Source organism: Colias eurytheme, chromosome 9 (genome assembly GCF_061535395.1).
Source record: "Colias eurytheme isolate Ceu_HAF_F1 chromosome 9, ilColEury1 Martin Lab GWU primary, whole genome shotgun sequence".
Classification (NCBI taxonomy): domain Eukaryota; kingdom Metazoa; phylum Arthropoda; class Insecta; order Lepidoptera; family Pieridae; genus Colias; species Colias eurytheme.
Window position 1 is genome coordinate 8,570,135 of NC_142988.1, and position 15,719 is coordinate 8,585,853.

At 33.1% G+C, this 15,719-nt stretch overlaps 1 protein-coding gene across 1 annotated transcript in view; it reads right to left on the reverse strand.

The window, feature by feature from the left end:
* The window catches only part of rut (adenylate cyclase rutabaga), an 88,306-nt gene extending 80,758 nt beyond the window's left edge, over window positions 1–7,548 (reverse strand). The window contains exon 1 of the mRNA XM_090105654.1: window positions 7,281–7,548. The gene's annotated coding sequence lies outside the window, so the exon portion shown is untranslated. The remainder of the gene's footprint in view (window positions 1–7,280) is intronic.
* Between the last annotated feature and the right edge of the window lie 8,171 nt (window positions 7,549–15,719).

A 15,719-nucleotide genomic window follows, 5' to 3' on the forward strand; every position in this document is an offset into this window, starting at 1 on the left:
AAGCGGAAGAGGAATCCTCAACAACCCTAGACTTTGTTTGTATCCTCATTAAAATATTAGACGAGCGAGTTGACCAAACACAGCACAGCGCAGTACAGCGCAGCATAGCTCGATGTTGATTTGTCACCCTAATCCGTCTTTCTTATTTCGAAACAAAATTCACATTGAAACTGTAATATTTCTTAATAATTTTTAATTTAAAAAATAAGAAGTTAGTAATCAACTTAGGTAATCAATTAATCCATCGCTATTCACAATAACGTTCAAAATTATTTAGGAAGTCAATCGAACTTAATTTTTGTTATTTTTGTCTGTTTTCTTACGTAAAATATGTACATCATTTTGATCCCTGATATAAAGAAAATGAATAAACGAAAAATAATTTAATAAAACTTCTAAGTGCTCTTCAATTTATATTAACTGCTAATAAAATGAATTCTCTTGTAACAAGAATAAAATCTTCAAGTCGCACTTTCATCAACTAAGGTCATCTTAGTGTCTTTAGAAATCCTCTCCGTGATAATTAAAATGGTGGGCCGTGGGGACGAGGGATATTATAAGAATATTAGAAAAAAAAGGTTCCAGTAATATGTGTTGTTACGAAAGTAATAGAAATGATATTTTCAGTGGAATATATCGATATATATTAAGCAGTACGAAGGGATACAATCGAAGACAAACATTTTGATATAAAAATTGTCGTATCATTTTCAAATTCATAAAACCATAATAATACCACTAACAAAAAACATAGGTATTACATATGTACATAGGGTTACTATAGTAATTAATAAATAAATAACATTGCAGGCAAAAGAAAAAGACTAGTAATTGTAGTAAAGTTGTAATTCATTTAATCAAATTAATTATTCGTGGGAGATTTTTTGGCAAACTAAATCGTGGTATTAAAGTTCAGATTAAATTTGAACCAACGAAACATTTAATCAATTAACATAATATTATGTACAATAAACAACTATTGTGCGTCAATGCTTTAGGCGCGGGTCAAACACAAGCGGCGCGGGCGCGGGCGTGCCATAAGCGCACCTCTTGAATCTGTTTTGCACCACGTCCTTCTTATACATTTTGTATGAAAGAATTTTGGAAAGGCGACGAGGCGGCACGCCACGGTTGCGCCGCGGGCGTACCGCAGGCGCGCTTCCCCCATCGCATCCAAATAGAGGTCAATTCACGGTCACGGATTGTGTATACAATCAAAAACAAATCGGGTGGTAGGAGACGCTAGCCTGTCAGTCAAAAATGTGTTCTCTCTGTGTGGAATTATATAGAGCTGCTATTACATACCCTTCTTCGTTTTGTTTTTAAAGGTGAATTGAATTAATCGATGAAATGATTTACACAGGTAATGGCAGTAGGGAAAGTGAAAATGAAGAAGAGCATAATGAAAGTTCCCATGTATTTACAATGTCAGAAATAAAGATAATCCTGATTTTGATTGTGTTTTTTATTTATTTGTAATTGTAATAATATTGTGGAATGATCAGTACTGTAAATACTTTTGAACTGAGATTTTAATGATAAGATTTATATGGTTTAAATGTAAACCTGTGTTTGAAAACCATATTTTATCTATACTAATATTATAAAGAGGAAAGGTTTGTATGTATGTATGTATGTATGTATGTATGGTTTTCACGCATAAACTAGGTACTGGACCGATTTTGATGAAATTTGGCACAGATAATCTTTAGACCCTGAGAAAGAACATAGGCTACCTTTTATTGCGAAATATGTACCACGGGCGAAGCCGGGGCGGACCGCTAGTACAATATAAATTTTGTGTTATTTTAACCTTCTTTTCTTCCATCATTACACCAGTACTACTTTAAAATTACTTTAAAAGTACTATAAAATTTTCCAAGTAAATTCCAACATTTCCAACAAAGATATATTTGCAATCGTGGGGTTATCCTCGCTATTTACTTACAAGGAATTATCAAAACAAAATCGTTACTTTCAAATTAATGTTAATCTCTTTTAGCACAAAAAACATAATTTTACTAAATTATGCATGAAGAAAATGCATTTAACCACTCTATATAAATATCATTTTCGGACGCCAACAGCGCGCCCGATGCGCGCCGGCGCCGGCTGGCGCGCCCGCGGCGCGCCGGCAGTGCGCCCGCGGTGCGCCCGATGCGCGCCGCGCCGCTTGTATATGTCCCGCGCCTTAAGGCGCGGGTCAAACACAAGCGGTGCGGGTGCGGGCGTGCCATAAGCGCGCCTCTTCAATCTGTTTTGCACCACATCCTTCTTATACATTTTGTATGAAAGAATTTTGGACAGGCGTCGAGGCGGCACGCCACCGTTGCGCCGCGGGCGTACCGCAGGCGTACCGCAGGCGCGCTTCCCCCATCGCATCCAAATAGAGGTCAATTCACGGTCATACACAATCAAAAACAAATCGGGTGGTAGGAGACGGTAGCCTGTCAGTCAAAAATGTGTTCTCTCTGTGTGGAATTATATAGAGCTGCTATTACATACCCTTCTTCGTTTTGTTTTTAAAGGTGAATTGAATTAATCGATGAAATGATTTACACAGGTGATGGCAGTAGGGAAAGTGAAAATGAAGAAGAGCATAATGAAAGTTCCCATATATTTACAATGTCAGAAATAAAGATAATCCTGATTTTGATTGTGTTTTTTATTTATTTGTAATTGTAATAATATTGTGGAATGATCAGTACTGTAAATACTTTTGAACTAAGATTTTAATGATAAGATTTATATGGTTTCAATGTAAACCTGTGTTTGAAAACCATATTTTATCTATACTAATATTATAAAGAGGAAAGGTTTGTATGTATGTATGTATGTATGTATGTATGTATGTATGTATGGTTTTCACGCATAAACTAGGTACTGGACCGATTTTGATGAAATTTGGCACAGATAATCTTTAGACCCTGAGAAAGAACATAGGCTACCTTTTATTGCGAAATATGTACCACGGGCGAAGCCGGGGTGGACCGCTAGTACAATATAAATTTTGTGTTATTTTAACCTTCTTTTCTTCCATCATTACACCAGTACTACTTTAAAATTACTTTAAAAGTACTATAAAATTTTCCAGTAAATTCCAACATTTTCAACAAAGATATATTTGCAATCGTGGGGTTATCCTCGCTATTTACTTACAAGGAATTATCAAAACAAAATCGTTACTTTCAAATTAATGTTAATCTCTTTTAGCACAAAAAACATAATTTTACTAAATTATGCATGAAGAAAATGCATTTAACCACTCTATATAAATATCATTTTCGGACGCCAACAGCGCGCCCGAGGCGCGCCGGCAGCGCGCCCGAGGCGCGCCGGCAGCGCGCCCGCGGCGCGCCGGCAGTGCGCCCGCGGTGCGCCCGATGCGCGCCGCGCCGCTTGTATATGTCCCGCGCCTATATAAAATCATTTTCATAAACGACTTACTGTCTACCTAGAATATCATTAACGAACTTTAAATCTACCATAATCTATACTAATATTATAAAGCTGAAGAGTTTGTTTGTTTGTTTGAACGCGCTAATCTCAGGAACTACTGGACCGATTTGAAAACATTCTTTCGGTGTTAGATAGCCCATTTATCGAGGAAGGCTATGTATCATCATGCCAACAGGAGCGGAGCAATGCGAGTGAAACCGCGGAGCACAGCTAGTACTTAATAAAAACATTCGTTACCCTTAAAAGGACAATATTGAGCGGAGATTGTAATATAGAGGCTCGTTAAAATCTTCCGAAATGTGCACAATGCGCATGGACTCTGCGCAAAATGGATGGAAATTATTATTTGCAACAACCAAATAATACACATTACGAATTAAACCTTCGAATGAATAAGCAAAAGGGATATTAACATTTCGAAATTCGTTTATAAACATGAACATTTAATGACAACAACACACCATATACGAATGCTCTTATGATTTTATAGGCCCATCGTTTTAATTAATCTAAATTGATATAAAAACAGAGCGAGGACATTGTTGAAATAACAAAATAAAAACGACGATTATTCGCGTTCTTTAGTGTAGTCTCATGAGATATCGTTCAAATTAACTTGCGTTTATTAGTACTTACTTCGTCTACGATACATATATGTATATTGTATATATTTAGGTTTCCCTCCCTAATAGGATCGGTTATTATCCGTCGGCCAGGCGAGAGGGCGGTTAGAGGTATCATTATAATAATGTTACGTACACTTAACTTTTTAGCTCTTGTTTTATAAATCCATGGGAACGGAGATGAGTTTTGAACAATGATTTTTATATGAATGAATGAATGAATTTGTTTTCATATTTAAATATGGAAATATGCCTTCCAATCTGGTTGTACTTAATTTGTTAACAAATAAATTGCTTGAAAGCTTATAAGGGACCAAGTTTACTCTATAAACAAATAGGTACAAATGTTTGAGTTTATAAATAGTTAAACGAAATATTAATTGTATTATCGTTCTATTAGTGATTGAAACATTGTTTATTTTTCTCATAAAAATATTTATATATATATGTAATTGCAAGGCGAATACAAGATATACAGTATTGATACATCAACTATCAGCCAAGCGTAATAGAGTTAGCATAACGCGGTTACTTCGTTACATCTGATCAGCGTCTCCGATGTCTGAAATCTGAGATCATCGTTTCATGCACTTCAATGAATAAAATTGCATTAACAGGATATCATATACTACGCAACTCTGTCTCGCGTTTTCTTTAAAGTCTATAGATATGACTATCGTCTCTGAGGAATCATAAGTATGCAACTTGGATATTTGTAAATTAAAATAATCATAAAAAGTCGTGAATTTAAGTTGTTGTAAAATGCAAAAAAAAGGAATAAAAGTATTTTAGCTATTGGAAAATTATAGTGAGAAATGGAATAATTTTTAAATAGCTGGTTTTCGTCTTTTAGGTTATTTGTTTGCAAGTATGTTATAAAAAGCTATAGATCGTCTATTTGTTCCGTCGCTGTAACATAACGGCCAGCGAACGAATAGGTATTCTTGGACAAAAATAAAGAACGACAATGACAGCACTAAATACAACAGTGAACCCACAAAACTGTGTTATTCGCATACGTTTCAAGGTAATCGGTTTTTGGAGGTCGAACCGCTAATAACTAATATCAAAATTTAATCTAGTTCCAAATATTTTTCGTAACTTCACGAACATGAAACTAACATACGAAACTTAATTTCGTCTCATTGAGAGGATACTTATCTTTTAAACGGCTCAAATAAATTTAAATATTTAGTTTTATAGTAACATTATTATCACGAATTCCTCAGAACCAATATTTGTCACCATTTTCACGTAAAATGAATTTCATTTTTTAAAAGTACATAAAGAATTTATTACCTGCACCTTTATGATGAAGTAAATGAATCAATTAAAATCTTCGATATTTTAAATAACTATACATGGCACGTGTGCGCTTTAAACATGTTTCATTTAAACAGCCGTTGTTGTTATCTATAAATTGAAGGGTGATTATCAATTGAAGCTTGAACCTTTGAATATTACCACTTTGATGTTATCATGCTGTCATGTCTGTTGTAAGGTATAATGTTATCTAGTAGCTGTCATTACATTATAAAAAGTCTATCTAGATTTATTTCTTACACTCAAGTTTTAACTGCGTGCTTTTCTAATAAATTGTCATTGATATAACATACACTGTAGGTATATCTACCTACTTGTGCTTATGTTTTTCTTAAATTGTTTAGAATCAAGATTCGAGATAGATTAATTAAAAATCAAATAATTTTTGATTGTTGTGTTACTTTACTGGGGTGGGGTTTTTTGTTTTGACAAAACTTTTTCTTTCGATTGAATCGTCATGCCCCGCGACTTGCGAAAATTACTTATTTCATGATACAATCAGGTAAAAAAGCATTTTGTAATAAGTAGGTATCTTTTTCTTGTAAAGTTGCGGTTTCATTAATCATTTGAATTGGTGTGGCTATATAAAACATGATTATAGCATAGCCCCTAGAGCCCTGTGTTCAAACTCCGAACCGGGATATTGCGTTATTGGATGTTCTATGTGAAACTCCCTAATAAAACAAGACCAAAGTCTGCAATCGTGTCCAATTATTGACTTAACTGGCAAAATTGTTGTACCTACTAATTGAGCAGCTGTGGTACCTAGGTATATGAGCGTGATTTCGTATAAGTACAAAGTGTGATAGGCACCTAAATTGGTGTAAAAACACTTTGGTAAAACTATGATCCGAATTAATTTTGCAAGGATAGGTACCTATATATGTTTATATAACTCGCTGTGCTCCGCGGTTTCACCCGCATTGCTCCGCTCCTTGGTCCTTGGTCTTAGCGTGATGATATACCTATAGCGTGACGATATAAAGCCTTCCTCGATAAATGGGCTATCTAACACCGAAAGAATTTTTCAAATCGGACCAGTAGTTCCTGAGATTAGCGCGTTCAAACAAACAAACAAACTCTTCAGCTTTATAATATTAATATTAGTATAGATAGGATCATCAAGCACCGAACTTTGGACCTATATCTGTAGATTTTTTAAATTTATATTCCTATTAGTTATGAGATTTCGTATGAAAAATAGAAATTTATAGAACATGTTCTTAGTCGCCTTTTTTTTAAGCTTTTTATATTTGTAACTGCTTATGATATTAACTATGTGCCCTTATTAATGTCGTACCTAATTAGGGATGCCTGTAAAGTTATATACCTACCTAGGTATGTAATGAAGAACGCCTTGCATTTGTTTAGATTTTAGGAATTAAGTTTCCTGGAGTTTTTTCTCCATATTTTCCATGTCTCTCATTAAAAATTAACGTTAATAAAGGATATGACTTTAATAAGTTATAGGTACATAATGGTTTTTATTTATTTTCTGTCGTTGTCCTATCGTTAACTCGGAACTTTAAAGTAAGTAACTACGGTTATTACGGAGTACGAAACAAGATAGGTATTATTATAAAAAAAAATATTATAGGTAGGTATTTACTGTTTAGTAATACTACAACGATTTTAATTAACAATTAAATTTTAGATTTGATAAAATACACGATTAAAATGAATAAAGTAATAAATTATAAAAAACAAGTAAATAAAGAATGTCCCTTCTTAAAACTGATCACGCATTTGTGACATTAAAACCGGCTCTTAAACATGAATATACTATGTATATAGGTACAATGTTATTCTAAAACTTATCATAAGACAAATAAAATAATATTTTAACATAAGTATACTCTTAAATCTTAATATTACCTTAACCTCTATAAGAACTTCGGGGGCGACGTCCCTCCAGCACACCGGACGGAACGAGCTCCGCGCTTTCAATATAAACACGGCACCAGAACTAAGCGTAGGCAAGCTTATTCTACAACCAACATCAACACTTCACTTTCACTTCATAAAATCACTTATTTTACATAGATCCTCTCTTTGTAATTGGAATTTATTTTAATTATGCGCGCATGGCTCATAAACAATGAATAATATTTTGCGAAGCTCGATAAAGTAACACCCCAAAAGGCCGTCGCTCGATGACTGGCCGTTCCGCCGGGCGTCGTTTAGTGGGCGCGCGCCGCGCACCCTTCGCCTTGGTCGGATTATACTTTACTCGGCTGATTTAAAAAGTAGTACATTTTAATTACACTGTACAATCCTTTCATACTTCTTATTTTTGTTGTATTATACCGGACATCGGCAATGAATGAGTTGTTTGATATAATTATTTACTCATAATAATTTTATGTACATTAACTACTTTAATGCTACTATACCTATATTATTTTTTTGAATAAACTACCTATATTATTTTTTTAAATAAAGTAATGAATAAAATAAAACAGTTGAAAATGTTCAATTAAAAAGCAGTAAGTTATTTTTATTACCTAATATGATTTTTTTAAATTCCTATTATAAAAATTTGTAGTAGGTACCATAAACAATGACTAAGACCTTAAATGAATAACAGCTAGTGTTCTTTTTTTTAATTATTAGTCTTTGAATACCTGTTGGAATTTTTTTTGTTATACAAAATAATAACGAATAAACTAATAAAATACAATAACTTTAGAAACCATAAATTATTACAATAAATTAAAGGAAACGTAAACGATTTCGTACCTACCTACACAGATGTAAAATTTAAAACAGGATGTTATTTTAATTTGTAGAGAAACATTTGCATTCGAATTTCGAAACAGTACATGAAGCGGATACGTCGTTATTGTTATTGATACAATAATTTCTCTTTTAATTCATAAGTCCTCTGCTTCTTTTCGGTGTTAGAAAAATTGCAAATAAAAAGGGTATCCTACAATTCATAAAGCAACTCATACGTGGCACGCCGACGCGATGATATCGCCGCGATTCTCTCGCTCGTGGAGCCAGCGCCTTACAGCTTCAGTGGAATCGGGAGTTGACACTTCAAAAAAGAAAAAGAAGGAGTACATCGTGAGTATATCACAGCTTCTAAAAGTGAAATAAATATCGTGAACAAATCGACATGCCCAAGAACAAAAAGATTGTGGTTATGTGACATCTACCTATCCGCACTTGGCAAGCGTGATGGAATATGCTTCAAACCCTCATAAGTCATAAGTTGCATGTCCCTGCAGACTGCAGTAGCAACAAATGATGAGCTGGTAGTGATGACTGATAATCATGGTGGAAATAGATATTAGTTTAGAGTAAGTTATATAAATAAATTTGTTAAAAAGCGTTATGATTCAAAACAAATACCTAGTAGTTAATAGTTATAATATTATTATCTTTTAGCTAATAACCATAACCTCTTTTCCGGTCGTGATGGACTTTGATAAGAGATGGACTATTGTACAATTTTTCAATTTAATTATAGGGACTCCCGAAATTTAAATTTAAATGGAGGCGAAATTCATTGAGCACGATTTAGTAATCTGTAGTATTATGCATATAGGCTTCATATTATAGGTATTTAAATAATTCTAAACAGGTAAAGAGAGAGACGGTTCTAGTGAATAAGTAAAAACTAATAAAGTAGGTATGAAACGTATGACATAAACATCGTAACTCGGGCACAATACAGGCACCCTTCTTATTTCTTCGTACAACTTCCACATAATATGTATATAGTGAAAAGGTAAGTACCTACCTCATTGATAATATGTAATTCATATCTGTATGTTTTATGTAGGTACTTAGTCAAACATTTTAGCCAATAAATATTCCGGAACAATAATATGTAAATAAATAAATATTGTATTTGTACAATAGTAATTGAGTCGGTACGTGAATGTTTAATGTATTCAATTAAATTTGGCACAGGTAGAGATACATGTACGGAGATATCCTCGCTATTAATCATGTTAAATTTAAAACCTCTAAACCTACATTGCTTACAGACGAGTGCATTTTGCTCATCGGCCAAATTATATCATTTAATTCGTGCACAATTGAACTGAAAATAGGTCAACGAATGTTTCAGCTTGTTGTGAACACTCTGAAGTGTTGTGTGCGGTGTGCAATATTGTAAATCATACACAAGTCGGTGCAGTTTGCTCAGGCTAATCTCTGTTTGACAGTTACCAATCAAACGAGACGCAAATAGCAAGCACCGACGTCATGCAGCACGGCCGATGCCCTCTTCATTGTTTCACTATATGTTATTTATTATTTTATTTCAAATACGGTATGAATGTTCAGCCAAAAATGCAAATTTGCAATAACTCACTGGAAGGCCGATGAACAATACTTTTTACCAGTCGTCGCTACAATCGTTAATTATTGTTCATTGAGATATCATGCTGTCTTCTGTATTCTCACTCGCTTATTTTGCAGTGAAAACTTCTTTAGCGGCGTTGAGCACTTTTTCTGTAAAATAAAAATCTTAAACTCGCGTCAGGACACGTGACCTGATCGAAAAAGCGTAAGACGGATACCATTCCAAAATATCAAACATGCTCAACGTTTATAATCAAGTTTTCACTTCTGCCGGCACTCCCGGACCCGGAGTGCAACCCGTCTTTTTTTATGATAGAATAGAGTAATAATTACTAATTAATAATTTCTTATTCGAGTTTTTTACAGCATATTCAGAAAAGTGGATACCTAGCAACATGATTCTAAATAAAATCCTTTAAAAATACGTTTTGGACAAAGAACAAACAACTTGAAATTACAACAGTATGTTACATAAACTTCGATGATAACACCATTACACCAGCAATAATTATAGATAGCTATCGTATAAACTCTAACAGCCGTACAAATAAACGAGTTATAACATTTTATGCAAAGAATAAACTGAGAATAAGGAAAAATCATACAAATAAACACGAAATAAATGTAACCTAGTATAACTTCGTAATAAGTATTCATACTAATGCTATTCCGACCTTATTACGGCTACCACCCTAGTATAAGTCTGACATAACCGAGTTATAACATATCTTTTAGTACATTGTGCTGTGTTTTACAAGTTTTAGAAGCAATTTTCAATCTAAATTTGAGATAATAGCAATGAGAGTAATACGAGAAGTAGAAAAAGTTGAGCAAATTAATAATTTCATTACGTACCTATTGAAATGGAAAATTTTGTATGAAATGTCAAAATATACGAAATTATGAAAAACCCTTTTGATATTTATAATGATTTATTATTTATTTACAACATGCGCCAAACCATACATACATAAAACTTATTTCTAAACTTATCACAATAATATACACTTTAGTTGAAAATATAAATCTTCTAAGCCTGGAGTTGTATGTTTTGAGTACCAGTTATTTGGCAACTCTCTATCTCAAGGTGGGTTTATCTTCTGTTCTCCAGATATTGGATAGCGTTATCTATCATTTGCTTGCATATTTAATGATACATTTAAATTATTTCCAATAAATATTTAAAAAATAAATAAACAGAACATCGTATGATGAAACTTCACAACAAATTCGACGAAGTCAAACGAGCGTCAGCAAAATGACAGCACCAAGGCTTAACCGTAGACAATTTCAATGTTTTTCATAATTTTGTGAATGAATTGCGACGTTGCCGCTTTGCGCCTATTGCATAGCGTGACCATAGTTACATCGACGTTATTCCAAATTTATTTGTAAGAAATTATGACATCCTTATTCTTTATTTATTCTTATCATATCTATGCATTGCATAAGGTTTGAATAAGCAAGTTTTTATTTGTACGGCTGTTAGATAGTCTAAAACCTTAGTCATAGGCCACAGCTCATCCGGGGTGATGTCATAACAATAAGACCTGTACGACCTAGCATCGTCTGAATAAATTAATTATTATAGGTACTACATGTTACAACCAGGAATATGGGCTCAAAATGTATTCTATTAACGTTTAAGAAAGAATATACAGTATGACACAAACAAAAAGTTTAGAACATATGTAACTTACATATTAACTCAATTAGAAATCCTTCCTTAATGAATGAAGAAAAATAAATAAGAATTAAGAAAGAAAAATTATCCAATTTATGACTTAATAGAATGTGAGAAAGAAAGAATAGCTCAGAAAATTAAGATTGTGCGAGCAAATTGTAAAAATGTAAAACACCTATGAGATACATATTTGCATAATTTTAACTGCATTTTCTCAGCGTAGACTGGCTTTCTTATTACCAAATTCGAGGATGAATATATATTTCTTATACTAATTACTTTCTCTGGGTTTCAGCTTGTAGTTAAAATATATAGCTTTTCCCTGCACCCAAGTTCTATAATAAACAACGTTTATTAGCGCATCGCTTCAGCCTCGGATGTATTTTTGCTGCAACAAACATCGGTGCGTGCTAATTGGCTTGCGGTTTCATGTTCACGAAACTATTCCTGTACTTTCAATCTATTTTAACCCAATTTATTAAAAAAAAATTAAAATATGAGAATAAATGAAAACATTTGACGAAAATGTTGGATGTTCTCCAGGATCTACTCATACGTTGGTATTATCATTTATTTTATGTGTGCACTTTTTTTAATACACATGTTTTAACTGCAATATAATATTATGATTTATGTTAAAAGAACTATACAGGGTGTCCCGCTATTGCCTATTGGTATACTAAGCGCGAAGGAACTTGTAGTTTTGCATACACTGATCACGTAAAAAATACATAAACAACAAAATTACGTTAAAATTTTTTTGATAATTTTTTCCTGAAAATCCATGTTTTCTTCTCTAGCTTCGCGCAGCCGTCATATACCCCTTCTCTAATGTGAGCATTTTGTCTATGAAAACATAATCTTAAACGATAGCTCACGTGCTAGTGGCAAAAATGGGCGGGTTGCTTGTTATGGGTGTACACATAGAGTTTTAAGAATTCATCTATTTGAAAAAAAAATGCGTCTGGATTTTTTTTAGTATTTTTTACGTACTCAGCGTATGCAAAACTATAACCTCCTTTGAGCTTAGTATACCAACAGTGGGACACCCTGTATAGAAAGGAATGTTATAAAAATAATTGTATTATTTAAAAACAACGAGAACTATAGTTCATTGTCGTTTACATCTCCCGCAAAGTAGCAGTGGAGGTAGTTGCTCTGGCAACGTTTCCTAAGTCCTAAGTCCTAACTTCGTGTGCATGTTAAATGTTAATGCGAATATATATAGAAACCAATGATATGAAGTTATAAGTAGGTACCTAGTTACATATCTTAATATTTTGCGGGAGAAAAACCTCTGTTATGTTGCATTTTGCATTTTACTATGAATTTCGAGAAGACAGAAGACTAGAAAGACGAGAAGTAAAGAAAAAAATTATAAACAATATAGTTTTTGAAAAATTGTATTATATATATGATGTACAAAACAAGCAAGTTAGTACTTACATACTTAGATATAATAATACCTTTAATATCTTGAAACATTACAAGAAGAGAAAAAAGGAAACAAGGTAAGTGACACTGTGACAGTACATTAAAAATGTACTTATATAAATTAAATAATCTTAATAAAAGTTACGTTTAATGACATGAGTCTTTTAATTCTTAGATGATATAATTTACATTGATGCAATCATAAACTCATTCAAGTTTATTGTCAAAAACATACAAGAATAACTTTTAGTTGCGCAGTACTATAAATTATTAATGTTATCGCATTAATATGTTATGCTTACGCAGTTCTTTAAAAAGGTCATTACAATAGTAAGGAAGCGATGCGGGTTTGAATCTCATAATATAAAGATCACCTTTCTTTGTTCTTCTGCTTATTTTACAAACGATTAAAAGGAACGTTTTCAGTGAACCCTTTGATGTAGTATAATGAAACAATAATAATCATTTACCTTATGAATTGATTATGATTCCAATAAATTATTCATTCAAACGTCTGAAGTCTATTTAGCAGACAAACTTCAGGCTCATTTTAAACACAACTTGATATATTTTAAGCCTTGATTCAGTAAGTGTGACTCAACAATCACATTCAGCCCTTAGTAAGCGAATGTGAAATTAGTCAAACTGAACTTGTTCTTCTATTTTGAAATAAAATGCTACATGAAGCATATCAGTAGAACCACAGACTAATAATAATATACTACGTAGAACTAACTAACTAGCTGTGCCCTGTGGTTTTACCCGAAGTGCGCCACTCCTGTTGGTCTTAGTGTGATGATATGCCTATAACCTTCCTCGATAAATGCTATCTAACCCCGAAAGAATTTTTCAAATCGGACCATTAGTTTCTGAGATTAGCGCGTTCAAACAAACAAACAACCTCTTCAGCTTTATAATATTAGTATAGATTATGAATGTACTCTACGGTAATTTTTACATAGTACATCGAATCAAAACTATGTACCTACTAAGATACGCCTAAGGCTATCCGAATTTTTGGCAATGCGAAAAATCTTCTTATTATAAGGATAAACCAATTTGTTCTTACGTCCGCGTCAGTATAAAAATTGTAAATTCTCCAAGGAGTTACACTACAGTTACTATATACAAATTAAAATGCAGCCTTCCTTTGTCTTGATACAAGAATTTTCAGTTTTAAACAATCTTCTGAACCTTCAGCCAACTCAGTCAGAACTCCGTGCTCTAGACCGACTTCAATTAGACCCTCAAACGGTACACGTAAGAGGAACTTTTTGCTAAAACATTATAAATTATCTCAGCTTTATGAAAAATGTTTTTTTTTTTTTTTTACTGAGACCGTACTGCTGGTATTAATTATATGCGAAGCAAAGTAACAATCATTTTTGTTATCATCTATCTCTAAATTAGTGCATAGTTTAATTTAGAAAAACAAATGCAAACTCAGTATTGAAACTACAATCAGTAACTTAACAACTACAGTTTAAATCAACGAGTTTAAATATAAAATAAATTGATAAAATAATATAAAATATCTAATGTAGCATAACAATTTTAAATATGTAGGTACAAAAACACAAAAGAAAATTATTTACAATTTTCAAAGTATCGCGAACTGTTAATGTTGAAATTTCATATGAAAGAGTGAGTTTTGGAGTCATAGGTATCCCTATTATGATGTAGGTACTTCGTACATTTTGTGAAAGCATTCAATCGCTTGGCTATCCTGTGTCTACATCATAACCAAGATCAACGGCAATTTCCTACTTCCACACTCGAATATCCCATAAGGTAAAAAGCGAAGGTCTAAGAAATATTAACATATGCGTGTCACAGAGCTCGCACGCGTCCCAGCGACATGCCGAGTGCCGGCAGCATCGCAGATGATCTAACGACATTGACGAGAGCTGATGCGAATGTTAATAGTTAATAGTTAATACTATACAGTGATTGTATAACTAATTACGAATGTTCTAGACAGAAGAAATATACAAATCATATCACACAGGGTGTAAATATAAATTGTTTGAAAAGTAAGTAGAGTTCAATAGGATGCATAATACTTTTTTTCAGGAACTGGTGATTCCATTCTATTTACTATCTGTCTAAAATTACTTATAGTGACGAAATACGATAATATCTATTTTTGCTAAGTCAAATTGAAATGGAATTCACGATGTAACGGAAAAACAGGATTAAAACATTTCCACTGTGAGAAGTAAACATTATCTACCTTTCAAAGTTTCGCAAGCACATACCTAGTTATTCACGAATAGAATTTATGTTGGAATATATTTCATAGAAAGGATAACTGAAAGTAGGGCGCATGTAACATTTGCCTGGCGTTGCAGGAAGGTGTTATCGACCTTGGCGGAAGCAGCTGCGCGCTTCCTACCGGCCAGCGCTGCTGCATCTCCACTCTAACATTATTGATGCAAACGTATGGGCGTTAATTATTATTTATGATGTGATTTTTGTGTGTGCCAGTTTAAGTTAAAACATTTTCTTTGACGACGTAGTCGAAGCATGCGGGCAAATTATATTTACAGTTGAGTTCATGCTGATTTTAAAGGGTTTTTTATGTATCTACAGAATAGTTGTCTTTTTCATTTCAATTTATAGTAATATTGACTAGAAATAAAAAAAATATCTTAACAATGGTGTCGCACTAAAAAGCACTCAAATCGACCGCTATACCTACATGCTTGTTAATATTTATATGACCTTTACTCTCCCCTTGGATCTCACATGCGTTAAGTATAAATTATAATATTTTAATGTAGGTATATCTACTTGTTTCATGTCCATTTCAAATTCAGAGCAGATCTTAAATTATCCTTGTTTAGTTGTACTGTAAATATTATCTAAACATAGTTGTA